The sequence below is a fragment of the Pinus tabuliformis genome, chromosome 4_2, assembly GCF_031772625.1.
Source record: "Pinus tabuliformis cultivar Carrire ecotype Pingquan chromosome 4_2, CPIR1, whole genome shotgun sequence".
Taxonomy (NCBI): domain Eukaryota; kingdom Viridiplantae; phylum Streptophyta; class Pinopsida; order Pinales; family Pinaceae; genus Pinus; species Pinus tabuliformis.
Window position 1 is genome coordinate 1130436958 of NC_142304.1, and position 17548 is coordinate 1130454505.

Below are 17548 nucleotides of genomic sequence, written 5' to 3' on the forward strand. Positions count from 1 at the left end.
TGGAAGGAACTTACCTCTGAGTGTCACTGACCAATTTTTCACCTCCCTGCATTGAGCATAGGAACGTTCCTTTCCCAGGAACTAGATCATCTGTTTCACCGACACTCATTCTTTCCACTGTACTATAGCATTCTTTTATTCTTTTTCCGGCTTATCAGAAAAAGACAAAAACAATTAATATTCCAAAAAGAGCGGGAACAGGGACATTATTTCCATTTATTGTTGGTAGCTAGAGTCAGTCGTGTCGCCCTTGAACAAAGCACTCAAAACAAAGTCTCCTCCGCATGGGTGGGATTTAGTTTGACTTAAGTACGCCATAACCTTGTTATCGAGTCAGTTCTCCCCCGATTGGTTATCTCTTCCAATCATATGGAGGGTTCGTTCGTGCCTCCTGCATGACGAACTTATACAGATTCATCATATGCTGCCACATAGTCACATTGAGTCGTGCTTTTGTTCAAGGGAAGTTAGCCTGAGTCGGCCTTTCTGCGGTGTCTCTTGACTCATTTTTCAGTAGGCCATCCCTGGTTGTCAGTGTCATGTCTATCATCACATCAGTTATATTGGTCCTTTACTCGTGCCGGTTTGAGAAGGTCCCCATTGACTTCTTGCTGGCGGGTCTTGTCCTTATCGACGACGACACATTGCTCTGAGGGCAGGCCTAGAGCCGCACCCTGGCCCTATTTTCATTATTGATAGGTCACCTTGTGCTCAGCATCGATCAGTATCATGGGTCTTTGACTGAGTGGTTTCCCTTGTGTTCGACATCAGCATACATTATCACACATTGGGATTCGTGCATTACCTTGGTTTCCATTTGACCCTATTGGTGGATACCTCGCCTCTGTGTCGGCTTTCATTATTGGTTGGTTCAGAGGGTTTTTGCCGTGCGCTAGCCACATCTTGTGTACGCCGGAAACGTACTTCGGTTGGGTTACTACATCTTTTTTCGTCCGATTCCTTCCACATTATTGGCCTACGGGTTACACTCGCGCTAGATTGATGGAGGATGCCTTAATGCCTTCCTTCTAGCGGATCTTTCCCTATCGACTCCGACTCATTGCTCTGGGGCAAAAGATCTAGAGTCCATTTGGCAGTATCTTTGGGTTTGCAGTCATTAGTGGCAGATTCCTCGCTATCGACAGTGGGAAACCATCCTTGTCTCCTGATTGATAGATTCTTACAGGTGTTCGACTTCAGCTCATCTATTCACACTTGTTAGATTGTACTGGGGTACCTTGACGCTCATTATCATTATCGGTGAGTAGTCTCGCGTTTGTTAACGGTATACATCAATGACCGGTAATCAAACGATTTCTCACGTGGTCGACTTCAGATCATTTATTCCCATAGTGTAGAAATGTACCACAGCGGTCGGTGAAGACCTCAGGTTGTATCAGCATTCATTGGTTCACTTGACAGTTGCTCCTGTTGCTGCTAGTTGATACCACTCCACCTTATATGTTGCAGTCAGTCACGGCGACATTCTATATGCTGGCACCTGAGTTTGCAGTGTAGTACCATCCTATTCCATCATGTTCAGTTGGTACCTTATGGGATCAGCCTTTGATTTCAGTGATCCGTTGCATCTTTCAGCATCATTGACAGTCTTATATGTGATATTCAAACATGTACTTACTCATTATGATCAGATGATCCATTATGTATTTTCCAGTCAGTTCTACTTGTATACTTAGTGGATCCGCTTGTACTTGATATGCGGACATGCTTTACTTTTCCTGAGCATGGGTATGCCCGCCTTAGACAATGTTTCTTTCTGATCTCCTTTCGGTGGCTTGGCAGGCTGAATTCTGGTGAAGTCCTCCTCGGTTTTTCGGCAGAGTTCCTTTCCTTGTACTTACTTAATATATTTCGGCCATCATGTTCCCCTTCTGACCTCATACATTAGGGGGCATCTGTTATAGCTCCAAATCTCACTCTTATGGTTTGTGATGCTGCACTCATGGCCTAGGGCAACCCCTCCTTCCAGACCTGGTCCAAAAATTTAAAAAACAGTGTTTTATTCCCTATACGCGACATTGCCCTGAGTTAAACGCGTGTACACGTGGGTTTGTTATACCCAACCCGCGTGTATCTATTAAAACACTTAAAAAATAATAAATTCCTCTTTTTTGGGCGGAGATCGCGGGTTTTACCTGCTGGATCACCTGTTATTGCCCGTGGCCCAACTGTTCCCAACTAACTCCTAACTAAAAAACTACTTTGGAGAGGGTATACAAAGACATCAAAGGGAAGGCCAAGGGGAGAGAGAAAGGAGAGCAAGATTATTGTGCTGAGATTTTCCCCTTAGACTAGGTCTGAAGTGCTTGGTGCTTTCTGCACTTCCCCCATCTTGCATAGGAAACCCTTGTTTCCATGTGTATTGGTGATCATTCATCCTTGATACCATCATTGGAGTAGGACTTGGAAGGAGCTCTTGTCGGAGGCTTGAGGCTGGAACGAATCCGGGAGGAAGCTTGCTTGGAGCCTGCTGAAGGTGTTCAGGTGATATCTTTCCGATATATGTACTTTATTTTCCTTTATTTATAAAGAAACACGTCTTTGTTCCCGAATAATCTTTCTTTATGCTTATGAAATTCTTGTGTTGAATTCTTATGGAAGTGGTTACTTAAAAATCTTTTATAACTAACTTTATAGCATGAAGATGATTTATACATAAGTATTTGTACAGGTACTGTTGTGTTCTTTGATTTGTTTGTCTTGCAGGTCAAAGAAAGAAGAAGGGAACTCCAAGAAGGGTTTGCACCCTAACGGTCTTCTCGAACGTAGGACCTTAGGTATGTGCCCTAAACATTAGAATTTTCTTAAAAGTAAAAATGATGGCTGTGTGTGTGTGTTTCTTTGAATAAGCAATTTTCAGTCTGGTAGAGTCTTAGCCCAAAGGACCCTAGGGGTACTTTCCCTTCAACCAGCCGCGTAGAGGGACCCCGTTGGGAGGCCGCGGCCACTGTCTTCTTCTTCCCTTGAGGGCGTATCATCAGGAAAACAAATTTCCTGGTTTTGGAAATGATCTTACTGCATTATTTTGCAGTAATCAAAGAGATGGCGGTAGGTGGTGCTACCTCTGGTATCCTGAACAACTTATTTCCCAATGTAATAATAACAGCACGGGGCCTTGATTCATACACAACATGTTGCTTCCACAAGTATGGTTGTCCTAGTAATACATCACAAACTTCAAGGGGAGCAATGTCACACAATACCTCATCCGTGAAGGGCTTGATGTTGTATGGAAGGCGACACTGCTGGCTCACGTGAAGATCTCGCCCTTGGTGAAGCCACCCAATGGTGTATGGTTGTGGATGTGCTGTGGTCGGTAAGCCCAACCGCTTCACGACCTCTGCCGAAATGAGGTTCTTTTGACTCCCTCTATCAACAATGAACTGTATCGGGGAGCCCTTTACCCACATCTGGGAGTGGAAGAGACGCTCCTCCTCCTCTGGATCTTCGAGTTCATTTTTCTGGATCTTTGTGGTAGCAACAGTGGTGCTGGGATCCGCATCAATGATCTGCTTCCCTTTTTCATACCCCTTACCGGGTTCTGACTCAGAGTCGGAACATGCATCTGATTCTAAAACCTTTAGCTCAGCCACCAGTGACTGCTTGGCCCGACACTCACTTGTGTTGTGAGTGGAGCTCTTATGGAACTCGCACCATTTTCCAGTGTCCTTTCTCGGCTTTGCGGTGTTGCTCTTTGCTTGCAGCTTCGGCTGGTTGTCTTGGGCTGTCCCGCCTTGGCTTTGTCCTTTGTTCTGTGGTTTAGGGGCACCTTTCCCCTGCTTTGGATTCGCAGATCCAAAGTCTCGCTTCTTTTGTTTAAACTTCTGCTCAACCTTGACGGCATACCGGTATGCCGCGCCGAGCGAGGGGATGTTTAGGAACTGTATTTCTTCCTGGATGTACTTGTGCAGGCAGCCACGGTATTTGAGTATCAAATGTTGCTCCGAATCCTTGATACCCAACTTTGTGCGAAGGGTATGGAAAAGATTGGTGAACTCCGGCACGTCTTGGTCCCTTCCCTGCCGCAGCGTGGTCCACTTTATGTATTCATCCTCATAGCTTCCGACAGGGTAGTACTGCTCCTTGATGGCATCCCGGAACGAATCCCAGGTGGGTGCAGCTAAAAATAGTGAGCCAGTACTTTCATCCTTCTGCTCGCAGTAGGTTTCCCACCAATCCTTGACGTGGGGGGCTGCTTTGAGAAGAGCAAAAACAATCTTTTCCCGACTCGAAAATTCATGAACAGAAAAATAACCCTCTAGCAGATTTAACCATTTATCTACGGCATCAGCGTCTATCTGACCCTCGAATATGGGGATTTCAAAATTAACTTGTACCTTAAAGGGTGTGGCGTTTCCAGAGGAGCTGCTGGAAGCCGATGCGCCGCTTCTGGGTAGCCGCTGAAGGATCTGCGCAAAGCTGTCCATCATCGCGTTCCGTTGTCGCTCGAGCGCTTCTTTGAGCAAGATTTTGATGGGATCTCCTGCCCCCTCGTCTTTCTTCTCGTCCGCCATGGGAGGCCGTCGGGATTTGCGAGGTTGGTCTTGCAAAGTTTCAACCAGTTCAAGCCCTAACTCCTTATATCCCGACCTTGTTGGGGACATGCAAAGAAAAACAGAGAAAAAGCAGACCGCTCCGATACCACTGATCCAGATTTAAACAGGAATGCAACAAATTACAGAGATAACCATATACACAAAGATGCAGTGGAAATAATACTTCATTTCATTAATGGAAAATACTGAAATATGCTTACAAACAGAAATGGAAATAAACTAGCTAGGGTGATGGTAGCTTATCTCTGAGAAGAGATGTGATGGCTACATGCCTCTGAACTGTGTTACAATGAGGCTCGAAGGCCTATTTATTGTTGAGAAACAATGGAAAAACCCTTAACATTCCAAAACCTAACCCTAGGAGATGAAACGCCAAACTGTGGGCCCCGTTTGGGGGTAAGTTGGTACATCAACTTCCCGGGGTCGTAACTTTGGCATATGATCTCCGTTTGACCCGTACAATAGCTCATTAGAAAGATCTATCCGAGCACTATCATTGTTGGAATGGGCAACACCAGTCCATTCCATGGACTGGTGTTGCCCCCGGATTCCCCAAAAAACGTCGTTTAGGGCCTCAAAACGGCTCCGGAAGTTCAGGACCCGAAAAACTGCTAAAAATAGTAAGTTGTGCTACAATTAAGGAAACTGAAAATGCTGAGAAATACAATGGTGGGGGTCCAGGTGGACTTGGCAGGTGGCCACCAATATCCACCTGGATCAGCTATCAAGTACAATACATACAAGACATAGGAAAACATCATTGATTGCATTAGTAATGAAATAAGAGTAAGCTTACAACCAAAGTCTTGATGTCACAAGCCTTCTCAGAGGGATCTAGCCAGCATGTTCTTCAAGCATTCACCCTTTGAAGATGGATCTCCCAACATACAAGTCTCTCTGACTCATAAGTTTTACATAAGATTAAGGGCACTTCACAACCTTCCACAAGTTATCAACAATCTCACACTTGTCACACTCACACTAGCTATCTAGCAAACTCACAAACACTAACAACACTACTCAACTAGCCAACTATTAGAAAACTAGCAATGCATAGCAATGGTGAGAGTTTAAATAGGAGAAGGAGTCTCCATGAAAGGTGGAAGAGTGAGCTTATTTTCAGGGAAGGTAGCACAAATGACGGGAACAACCACGCCAGAGAAAGGAGGGCGATACAAACTATGCCAACAACTAGGTCTAGAGTCATCTGGAAGGCTGACTGTTGGAACAAATTCGCCCAATCTGGATCATCATGGGGCATAACTGATCTATAGCGCTGACATCACTATTGAATAACGTAGCTATTCATATCATCACCAAAGATTATAAACAACCTCGCACTAGGACATGAAATTGGACCATCACGGGAATCAGGTGTACTTCTGCGCTGGCAACGCATCTGGACTATTTAGGAGTGCCCTTTAGTGCGTATATTTATCCCACAGACGCGATGAAGCAGATAACTTAGGAAAAGTGGGTCATTTGGCAACATCAGAGAGCGTTTTTCTAACATAAGCATGTTTGACTTGGACACATGACACAGTAGAAGGACTGGAGTGAAGACAGTGACAAATTACTATGTAATAGATGCCCCCTAAAGTATGAAGCCCGAGAGAGTGGGAGGGGTGAAATACTTTACGACACTGACTGAGCTAGAACACCATCTGGAAGAACCTACACGCAAGTACAACCGATACCTCTGATAATGAAGTACATGTAGTCTAGGCATGGGCGCAGCCATTCAAAAGACATACGAAATAGGTCTTTGGTATGGACACAACCATCCAGCTAATGAGACCAATATAATCATAAAGGTATGGTCGCAGCCATCCATCAATGAGTCATGTAATCACAAACCAATCCACGTAGCCTGAACATGTGTAATCTGAGTTCAAGGTCTTGAACCCATCCGATCATAGTACAAATTCTAGCATGTGAATAGATGTGCTGAAGTCGAGCATGATAGAAAGTCAGTTGATTATCGATCAATGATGAAAACCATTAACAAGCGTGAGAGAAACCACCAATAATGCCAATGGTTCTCAAGGTACTGTCTAGCACAATCCACGAAGTGTGAAAAAGGCGCTGAAGTCGAACACTCGTGGAATCACCCAACCGTCGACCAATGATGAAAGTCAATCGTCAGGTGCGAAGAACATGCCATTGAGGCATGCAAGCTCTAAGGTACCAAAGAGGATCTCTAGATCAATCTCCTGGATAATGAGCTGATGTCAACAGGAGACAACCTGTTGCAGGCGGGCCATAATGTTTCCCCCATCAACAACACGAGATAAGGAACAAGCGATAGATAGTGAAACAGAGTATCAGAGGAGAAGGCGAGGGTGTAACCTACAGAAAGATTATACTCTTGAACACGTCGGCGTCATGACTCTAGAGGGTGGCAGCATTCAGGTACCAAGGGATCAGAGGCTCGATGGAGACGGCGTAAATCAGATGGAATGAGGCTGAATGGTAATCCAAACCCACGGAAGGCCAAATGACGATGTGAGGATGTCCCAACCTGACAAGAAGCAAAAGTGTCGATGTTCAAGAGTGACTAGCTGCCATAGACAATCAACGATAAACCTGCTGTTGAATCCAACCTAGTAATAATTTAACGATCCCTAGGAAGGAGAAGCTCGAGTCTCGTCATGGTGACGAGTCCAATGTCGTTAGGGTTTAACGAGTCCGACATAGGTAAAACTCGGAGTCTTTTTCATGTTTAGAGAGTTTGAAAAAGACACAGGAAAGAAAACTCCAAGGGGGTCCTTTTTCATAGATTTGTGTCTCTCGAGCTTGAAAAAGTATAAAACAATACTTGAAAGAACCGCCCGACCATTATGATCGAGGAGTACTTTTCGTAACTAGTGACTTCGACTCGAAAAAGTAAAAAAGTGGTCAGAATCACGTCATTTCGTAACCAATAACAAGCTTGAAACAAGAAAAGCTCGGCAATGTTTTCGTGTTTACACGATCGGAAAAGGGATTAAAGGCAACCACCTCTTATTTCTTTTAACGAGTCAAGAGGAACAACTCGGCTATCTTTTCATTTTTCAAGTCAGAAAAGAGCGTTAAAGATGAATTTTCAAATCAAGTGTACACGAAGCCGACATAATTCCATTGCCTGTAGCTCTGCACAAAGCACGTCGAACGTAAACCCATTCGATATAAAATGAAAAATATACTTATAAACATAGTTAAAAAGCCAAATTTTGACTAACCATGTAAGAAAAAATGAGAAAAACCCCACATTTATAAAATATAATTTTTTAATTTCCAAATATTACTATAAAAAGGGGTCAATTCGTTCATTTTTACCATTGTTACTGTTCATTCCATTGTGGATCATTTTGGAACACCAAAGTTGGCAAGTTGATTTAGGCCCTGTTCGTCCACCATTCATCCCGAAACTTCATCCAGGTAGATAGATTTTGTCTTGTGTTTCAATTCAATGTACTTTTTATGCATTTTGACGTTAGATGTGTTAGTTTGGCGGATTTTTTGAGTCGGGCTTCGCCGTTCGGTCATCGTGGGTATACCGCTCTGGTCTGTGATGACTGAAAAACTTTACACATAACATGCTCTGATCATCGTGGGAAAGTGATGTACTTCCGCGATGACCGCGAAAAAAAAGAACTAGCAACCTTGCGTCATCACGTCTGTTTTAAAAACAGACACATGGCAATGTAAAAATATTTTTTTGTGCAAATTACGCATTGAATTTTTCAAACAAAGTGTTAATTCTATTTTTCTCTTCATGGAGGCCATAATGGCGTTTGTCTGGCAAGAAAAAACGCATGATGATAATGATGTGGAAGCTTTTGCTGATGTTGGGTGCCAAAATGCATTACGGGCATGCGGATTGCTCAAATTCTTCCTTACTCCGCACCTTCGGTCTCAACCCAATTTACTGGAGCTATTTATTCGAGCCTGGAATCCCACAGATGGGAAATTCATCATCCGAGGCCAAGATATCGAGTTTGACACCACAGACATATATTTTTTGACCGAGCTGTCCCGTCGTGGTGAGAGGCCCATTGTAGAGGGGCAGCGGCCTGGGGGCAATTCCCTAGAGATGCTGATGGCTCAAGTGTGCCCACGAGCACACAAAACGAGGAGTGGGAAGGTGGCAATCCTAATAGTGGAGGACATAGTTCTTCATGCTATGCTATTCATGGTGACATGGGCAGCGGGTTCCCAGGCCCAACACGAGGCATTGAAGACCCATATTCGATTGGCTCTCGAATGTCTCAATCCAACCATGTTTAACTAGGCAGAAACAGTGATGGCGAACATGAAGAGGTAGCTTACCAACTGCCATGAAGGAGAGACGAAGTAGTTTGGCTATGAGTCAATCTTAGTCCCGCTTATGCTAGAGCGGGTGCCAGCATTACATTTACAGGACATGGATTTGGATTTGCCCAGACCACATGAGCCCAGGGCCACATAGTGGGCACACGTCATGCCACGAGGAGGTGGCGGATGACCAGTGCTGTGGGGGACACTGTTTTGAGAGTGGCTGGAGCACCAGACAATCTTCGTTGAGGATTGGACATATGTTGGCATGGACTTTCGTGGAGATCCTGACATCAGTTTCCCGCTGGAGAGCAGCGGGATGATGGTGGTAAGACACTTGATCACATTATTTTCCATTTTATTTTTTATGATGTTTTTTTATTTTTCATGTATATGTCCTAATGACGAATGCTATGATATGAAAATGTAGGACCAGTGAGACCCGTCGAGCTGGCCCCAGAGGTGTGGAGGGATGCTCAGGGCATTGCAGCACTAGCCTTGGCTCCCCCAGTTGATGATATGGTGGAGACAATGGCTCAGAACCTTGAGGGCCTAACAACAGGGATCCCAGATTACATGGGGATCGAGGAGGTCCCCATAGCGTTCCAGATCCACACAGTAGGAGTGGAACCCAGGGTGCACCACCTGTTGAGGTGGGTGGCACGAGCGGTGGTGTGATATAGGGAGCATAACCCACCGCAGTAGACACCTAGGTTTTATTTCCTGCTGATGATTTTTTGAGAGACATGTGTCTCGGATGTATGGAGAACACAGACTCTATTTGGACATGTACACTTATTTTATGAGTGCCTCGGTGCACCACATGAGTCCTACTCTACGATCAAGTGAATGATACGCTGGGGGCAGGCAAATTTGAGCCCATGTAGCACAGGCCTTATATTGCAAAACCCACTTCACAATATAAGGCCCGTGCCACATGGGTTCAAATTTGCCTGCCCCCGGCTTATCATTCGCTTGATCGTAGAGCAGGACTAAATCACCTTCAACAAAAGAAAGAGGATGGACAGTATGATCGAAGTGAGTTTTCACTCTCTTCTTCTATGCTTCAATCGCTATAGAGGCTAGTCGACGAGTCTCGTCCAACCGTTTTAGGTAAAGAAGGCATTCTTCTATTGGAGTAGTGTTGGGGAGTAATTCTATGGCTAATTTCAAAGAAGGGATATCGCACTCGATGGGAAGGGTATCCTCCATTCTGTAAACTAATTGGAATGGAGTGAAATCAGTGGCATCCTTTACAGAAGTTCGGTAGGCCCATAAGGTAGAGAGCAACATCAAGTTCCAGTTAGACTTGTGCATGCCAATGGTGCATTGAAGCATCGTAACTAGAACCTTGTTGACAACTTCTACTTGGCCATTGGCCTGAGGATAGTATGGAGTCGAGCTATCATGCCACAAGCCTAGCTGGGTTGTTAGCTTAGTCATCATATGATTACATAAATGCTTACTGTGATCAGTGACGATAGCCTGAGGGACTCCAAACCGTGAGATAACATGATTAAACAAAAATTGCGTCGCTGTGTGACCATCCTCAAATAGTGTGGGCATCACCTCAGCCCATTTTGTGAAGTAATCAATGGAAAAAATGATATACCCATGCCCCCAGGCCGAGTGAGGGTTACAGGTCGTATAATCAATGCCCCATTTGGAAAAAGGGTCGACGGAAACAACAAGGTGCAATGGAGCAGGAGGCGCATGCATCTTCCGCTGGTAGATTTGGCACTCTTGACAGGATCAAGCGACAAGAATGCAATCCTTAAAGATGGAGGGCCAAAAGTAACTGGCACAGAGGATCTTTTGAGCAGTAGCATATCCGAACATGTGACCACCACAGGCGCCAGAATGGCAAGTCATTTAAAACTCGCTCAGCTTCCTCAAATGTTAAGCATCGGCGGAGAACAGAGTCGGTGCCGAGACGGTACAAGGTGTCCCCAATAATACGATGGGGCTGAAATTGATAGCGAATCCATCGCCAAGCATCCTTAGACACATCGAGATGAAAAGAGGACGTCTGTAGATAGACAATGATATCCCTGTACCAGGGATTGAGGGTGCTAATTAAGAATAGAGTTTTGTCTGGAATATGGTCCTCTAACTGAGAGGGTGCAGTAAGAGATGGCAGAGAGCAAAGCAACTCAGCAAAGACAAGGGATTTCTTAGACTTGGCAGTTCTGAATTCCAAGTCAAACTCTTAGAGGATAACAATCCACTTCTAGTACTTGCCCCCCAGCAACTGACGTGACAGGATGTACGTCATCGGGTTGCAATCAGAAACCACTGTCGTGGTGCGCAACAAGATATTTTGGTGGAAACATTGGACGCCACAGACGACGGCCAATGCCAACTTCTCAATGTAAGCATATCGAGTTTCCTTATCTAGTAGATTGCGGCTGAGATAATAAATAACATGCTCAGTGTCATCGTCGTCATCTTGGATGAGAACCATGCGAATAGTGGTATCGGCAGTGGCCAAATACAGAGTGTAGTCCCAATGATGATTAGGAGGATGCAACAACAGTGTAGAAACAAGGATAACCTTGAGGTGCTCGAAGGACTCTTGAGCAGCGACATCGCAAAGAAAAGGGGTATCCTGCTTCAATAATCGCGTATAGCCTTTGGCCACTTCAGCATAGTTCGGAATGAATCGTCGTAAAAAATTCACTTTGCCCTACAAACTCTGCAATTGCTGCAAAGAAGCAAGGGGAGGAAGATTCAGAATGGCCCCGACTTTAAGGGGATCCAAATAGATGCCCTCTCAGGAGACGATGAACCCGAGAAGTTTGTATGACTCGACGCAGAAGACACACTTATGTAGATCAAGCCGAATGTGGTAGTGTCAACAACGGAGAAAGATTTCGCGAAGGTGAGCGGGGTGGTCCTGGCGTTTAGCTGAATGAGCTGGTAGATCATCCAAGTAAGGTTGCACAATGTGTCGAATATCATGGAATACATAAAACATTGTGCATTGGAAGGTAGCACCGACATTTTTCAAACCGAAAGGGAGCTTTTTGTAGGAAAACGTGCCCCATAGACAGATAAAGGTGGTCTTGTGCTAATCGGCGGGTGCAATATTGATCTGGTTATAACCAGAAAAGCCATCCATGAATGAATACATTTCACTCCCAGCACACTCATCAATGAGCTGATCAATGAAGGGTGTGGGAAAGTTATCTTTGGGATAAGCCTAATTAATATCACGGTAATCAATACAGAGTCCTATAGTGCCTTGTTTTTTAGTCACAGGGACGATGTTGGAGACCCAATTTGTGAGTGGGATGGGGTAAATAAAACTAGCCTTAAGAAGCTTTTCAACTTCCGCTTTAATAGCCATAGCCCTTCAGGGGTGCACGAGGTGTAGACACTACCCAACAAGCTTAGCACCCGGATATGTAGGTATCTCATGCACCACAATGCTAGGATTGATGCAGGGCATTTCTTTGTAAGACCAAGCAAAGACATCACAGAATTCGCGAAAAAGATCAGTATAGAGCTGAATCTCCTCCAGAGTACAAGTTACTCCGACATGGATATGCTCGACAACCCCTGGTTTAACAGAGATGTCGATTAGCTGGGTTTCCATGATGTTTCCCATGTTCCCTTTAGAATACACTTGATAAACTTGAACGACTGTCTGAAGGGGTTGGGATGGGAGACAAGGAGCAAACCGCTCAAGACAGGTAAGCACTTCCCGGTGGGCAGGGAGAAATGAGGAACGATGGTGATGATCAGACCAAGGGGCTTCCTCGAGAGACATGGTCTTGATAATGGCTTCATTGGAAGGAAATATTTCCTTTAGAGGGTCTGAGGAAGAATTGTCTCCAAGCCAACGGGGATGAGCGTATGGGTCAAGAGCTCTGCTCAAAGGAGAAGATTCAGAGGATGGAGCCAATGCAGTAACAATTTCGATGTAGTTGAGCGTGCCAGGACTCAATGGCATCTCATCACCCCATGAGTCTATCTGATCAGCGGGGGGAAGAACCCAAGGATCAGAGCGAACAGAAATCATATTAATAGGAGCGACGTTAGGATGTGGGAGTGAAAAAACACCCATAAGGGCAAGACCTTTAAATTGTCCAGCTCCCACACTCTCACATGGGATGGATGTATACTCCACAAAGGGAACATTGCCTTCGGAATAGGGGGCGAAGAAAGACAGCTGGTCTACTATGACAATCTTCCCCTGATGAGGGAAACGAATGACACAAAATAGAGATGAAGCCACGGCTCGCATGGCATATGTCCAGCTTTGTCCCAGAAGGAGGTTGTAAGTAAGATTGGTGTCAACAACTTCAACTTCCACTTTGACCATCTTCCCTTCCAAAGTAATAGGCAAGCATTGGAGTATACCATAAGGGTTAGACTCTCTCCCATCAAAGGCTTCCAAGGTCATAGGAGACTGGTTCAGAGTGAGAGAACCAATAGCCTTCCAACAAGAAACAAAAATTATGCAGGTTGTAGCGTCTTCATCAATGATGGTATGATGAATCGTTTTAGAATTGATGATGACCTGGATGAGGAAGTAGATTTGGTGAGGCAGTCTCGGTATATGGCTCTCTAGGTAAAAAGTGATCAGATCCAAGTCGGCCGGGTCAATGCCACCAATAGCCAATAGCAAGGACTTCCTCTAAGAGGGGCAGCTCTTGAGAACTTTTAGAGTGGACATAGCTGATGGAGCTTGCGCTAAGTCCTCAATGATGCTATAGTGCTGAGCAGCATGAGCATTAGGGTTGTAAGAAGATTTCCGGAGTACACCTTTAGGAGGGGGTCGGATGGGCATCTTAGCGCTTGGTCTCTCAATATGGAGCGGACTAGAACTAGACGGAGGAGCGCTAGAGGGGACCTCAGGCTCTTTCCTAGTAGGTGATGGATACTCTATTGCTCGACTACTAATGTGTACGGGAATCGTCCCAACCATAAACACTTGAGAACCAAAGGGAGAAGAGGATTGAGATGGATCAACCACCATTTGCATTTGCTGTGAGGGAAAAGGCTCTTTAAGCATAGCAGGAGTCCTGGGAGCACCTTTCAACAAATGACTAAGTTTAGATCACCTTGGACAGTCTTTGGTATAGTGATCCAGTCTTTGGTATAGTTTTCATTTGGCACCTTCCTCAAGGAGGTTTAGGGCAATCCTGCTTGGGCTGATCAGCTTTATTCTTTCCTTTTCCCTTCTTTTTCCTTTTGAGGCTTTATCCATCATGGTGGAATAGACAACGTTGACCTCAGAAGTATTACCAGAATTGGATACAGCCTGAGAAGTATTTTCATTGAGAGCATTCGAAATTTGCTTCCCAGGGTTCGCAGAAGATTTCTTAGAGGGAATATTAACAGAACCAATGATGTTGGCAACAGATGGTGTTGGCGAGGCTTTGGAAGTTCCAGGCCTCGGGGCATCAGGCAAATAATCATATAGCGTACCAAACTGGGAGTAAACCAAGTCAAGGTACTGAGCACATGCAATAGCCTGCTCCTTAGTTACACATGCCCCCATAGCAATGTCCCGCGCTATCAGACCAACAAATGAGGTTGTGAACCAGTCAGTCGGAAGCTGATCGGGAATCCAAAACTTAATCAAACGGCAATGTTGTCTCCATTCATGGATATGATTGGAGATATGTGTAGCCGTTGTTTGTTTCAAGGATGTCAGGAGGTGTGTGCCCGTTTCATATCAAATCAGTAACTGAAAATGAGTTAAAAGTGCCATAGCCAACGAGTTAAAATCCTGAAAAGATCTGCGAGCTAACTTAATATACAATTTAGCAGCAGAGCCAGTGAGGGTCCTTTGAAAAAGGCGGAGCCAGATTGAATCATCAAGCCATGAATTTGATGAACACCATAGATGATAAGTCATAAAGTGGGCTTGGGGATCTTCTCTAGCTTTACCATCAAATTTGGGAAAATCACCGGGAATCTTAGTTGGAATCGGTGGCCAATATGGATTATGAAGGATAGGATCATTTGTTAGTTTGGACACATCTGGTAAATCCAACGTTGCTAAAAGAGCAATTGAGGGTTAAAATACATATGAGGCTGTGGGCAGGAGGTAGCACCAGAGTTCCAACTAGTTGCTTGTTTCCCCCATTGATTATGTCCGGACGGATTTGGCCCATGAGGGTTCTGTCCGTAGGGATTTTGTCCATAGGGGTTATAGCTATAACTGGATGGCTGACCTTGGATTCCCCCCTAGCATTCCATTGATTACCAATTTGACCTGCAGGAGCAACATAGGATTGCTGGTAATTCTGATAAGGACTCACCTGCAGTTGTTGGTAATTTTGGTACGGGGAAAATTGGGTTTGCCCTTGGGATTTCTGAAAACCATAAGGTGGCTGGGCTCCAAACTAAGCCTGGGAGCTAGGCTGCGTTTGATATGCAGGTTGAGATTGAGATCCAACCTGCATTTGAAGACCGGACTTGTTCTGGAGCCCAGATTGGGGCTGAAAACTGGGTTGAGCTTGAGAAGCAACAATCATTTGAATGCCCAGTTGAGCAGGCCCAGATGGATGTCCTTGAGAGAACTGAGGCTGAGCCACTTGGCCAAAAAGGTTGACCTAGTTGAGATTGAGGTTGACCCATTTTCCTAAAAGGTTGAGCTTGTTAGGTATTGGGTTGTCCTTACATAATTGAGGGCTATCCTGATGGACTGGATGGCTGAGCAGGCTAGACAGTTGGTTGACCTGATTGGATTTGAGGTTGACCAACTTGTCCAGATGGTTGATCAGACTGGACAGTGGGTTGGCCTTGCTGAACATAAGGCTGACCGACTTGCCCAGAAGGGTAGCCTTGCTTGACACCAGGTTGGCCTTGTTGCATGTAAGGTTGTCCCGGATTACCAGAAGGTTGCCGGAAATAGGTAAAAGATGAACCACCAAAGGCCAAAGGTTGTCCCTGGAAGGGTTTTCCTTGTGGGCCTCTAGGTTGCCCTGGATAAGGTTGTTCATAATACTGCTACCCATAGGGGGGTACTTGGCCACCATGATAAATAGTGGTACCCAAAGCAATAGATAATGGGACCATAACCTCAACCATAGGCTGAGAGGGTAAAGGTCCGGGGTAATAGATATGAGCTCCTCGAGAATCGTAATAATGAAACGGATCTTGGGCATCTGGATTCTGAAGAGCGTGTAAATATTGATCATATGCCCCCCCTGCTGGGATGGTACCAGAAGAAGGTGGGGCATTTAGTGTAGGATCGACAACTCTAGGTGTAGATGCCGATGGGCCACTATTTGCTGATCTGGACGAAGGTCCAGCAACAGTGGTCACAACTGAGGATGCAGTGATGGCACCAACAACAGGGGTTGAAGAGGCCACACAGACAGTTGGAATAGTCGAGATTGAAGTGACAGACACATTATGAATTTGAGGAACAAAAGACTCCAAGGTGGGAGTGACGGTGTAATACCACATAGAACTCATAAGGGAGGTCCTAGAACCCATAACATCCCTCAAAGCCTTATAGCGTAAAGGCAACGTGACACCAAGAGGGGTGACACAAAAAGGTGTAGTTTTCATTGAGATAGGAATTTCACTGCTCATCGCAATAGATTCTTCACTCGTGACGGGGTATGTTTCCTCCATGTCAGAAGAAGACATTGGGAATGAAACACTAGGAGGGGTATCAAGAATATCTTCTTCGGAAGGCTCCCAAACGGGGTTCCAGTGAATATCGTAAGTCTCGTCTTCTGGAGCGCAAGAGTTAATCGGTTGGATACTTGGAATAATAGGGAGTGTATCACTAACAACCGATATCTTAGGAGCAATAGAAGAGGGAGACCCTTGGTCACTTGGAACGGGAGACAAGATCGGTGATTCCGCCAGGATGATGATTCAAAAGCCCTAGGAAAACTAACGAGAAAGAACCCTACTCAAGCTAATGCAAATATACCGGGGTAAATGTGAACCTGGCCGAATAAATTTTAAGACATAGGAACTGAACTTGACCTTTTCATCTTTAAAGAGTCGCGAAAAGGACAAAAATATGACTCTAGTCGCCTTCGAATATTTAATGAGCCTGAAGTGACAAGTGCTCAGATGGACCTTTTCTTTTAGGGAGTTTGAAAAGGAACGAAAGTGACTACTCTGGAGAACTAGACAAAAGGTTTACTAGACAACCTGTAAAACTGCATATACACCTTGGCAGTCATGAAAACCAAGGACTTTCTGTACGGCAGTCAATCTTCCTGAATGTTGTGTTAGGTGCGTTATGGTTTGTAAGGCGACAGACATGGCTTCCTAAGGATAAAGGATGATAACCTAGTGGGGTCTCACAACATATACTGGATGGTACATGGGAGCACAATTCCATACTAGACCACTATTGAGTCACAACTAGAATGAATGAAAAATTCTTTTTCTTCAATGAACACCTACCTACGGGAGGGTAGAGAGATCATTCCCAAACCAAGACAACAAAGGCGTCACTCAATGCATACAAACATCAATTCCTAAAGTGCATGGATACTACTAATGAGAGATTTAAACATTCGCTTTCCAATATGCAAACTTGAAATGCAAATTCACTTTCACTTTCGTATACTAAATGAATGCAATCTTTTTTATTTTGATGTCTTTAAATCTAGAAGAAACAAATAAGCAACAAGCAAGTGTGGAAAAACCCGGTTGATCCAAACAATTGTGATCTATGTTCGGTAGTG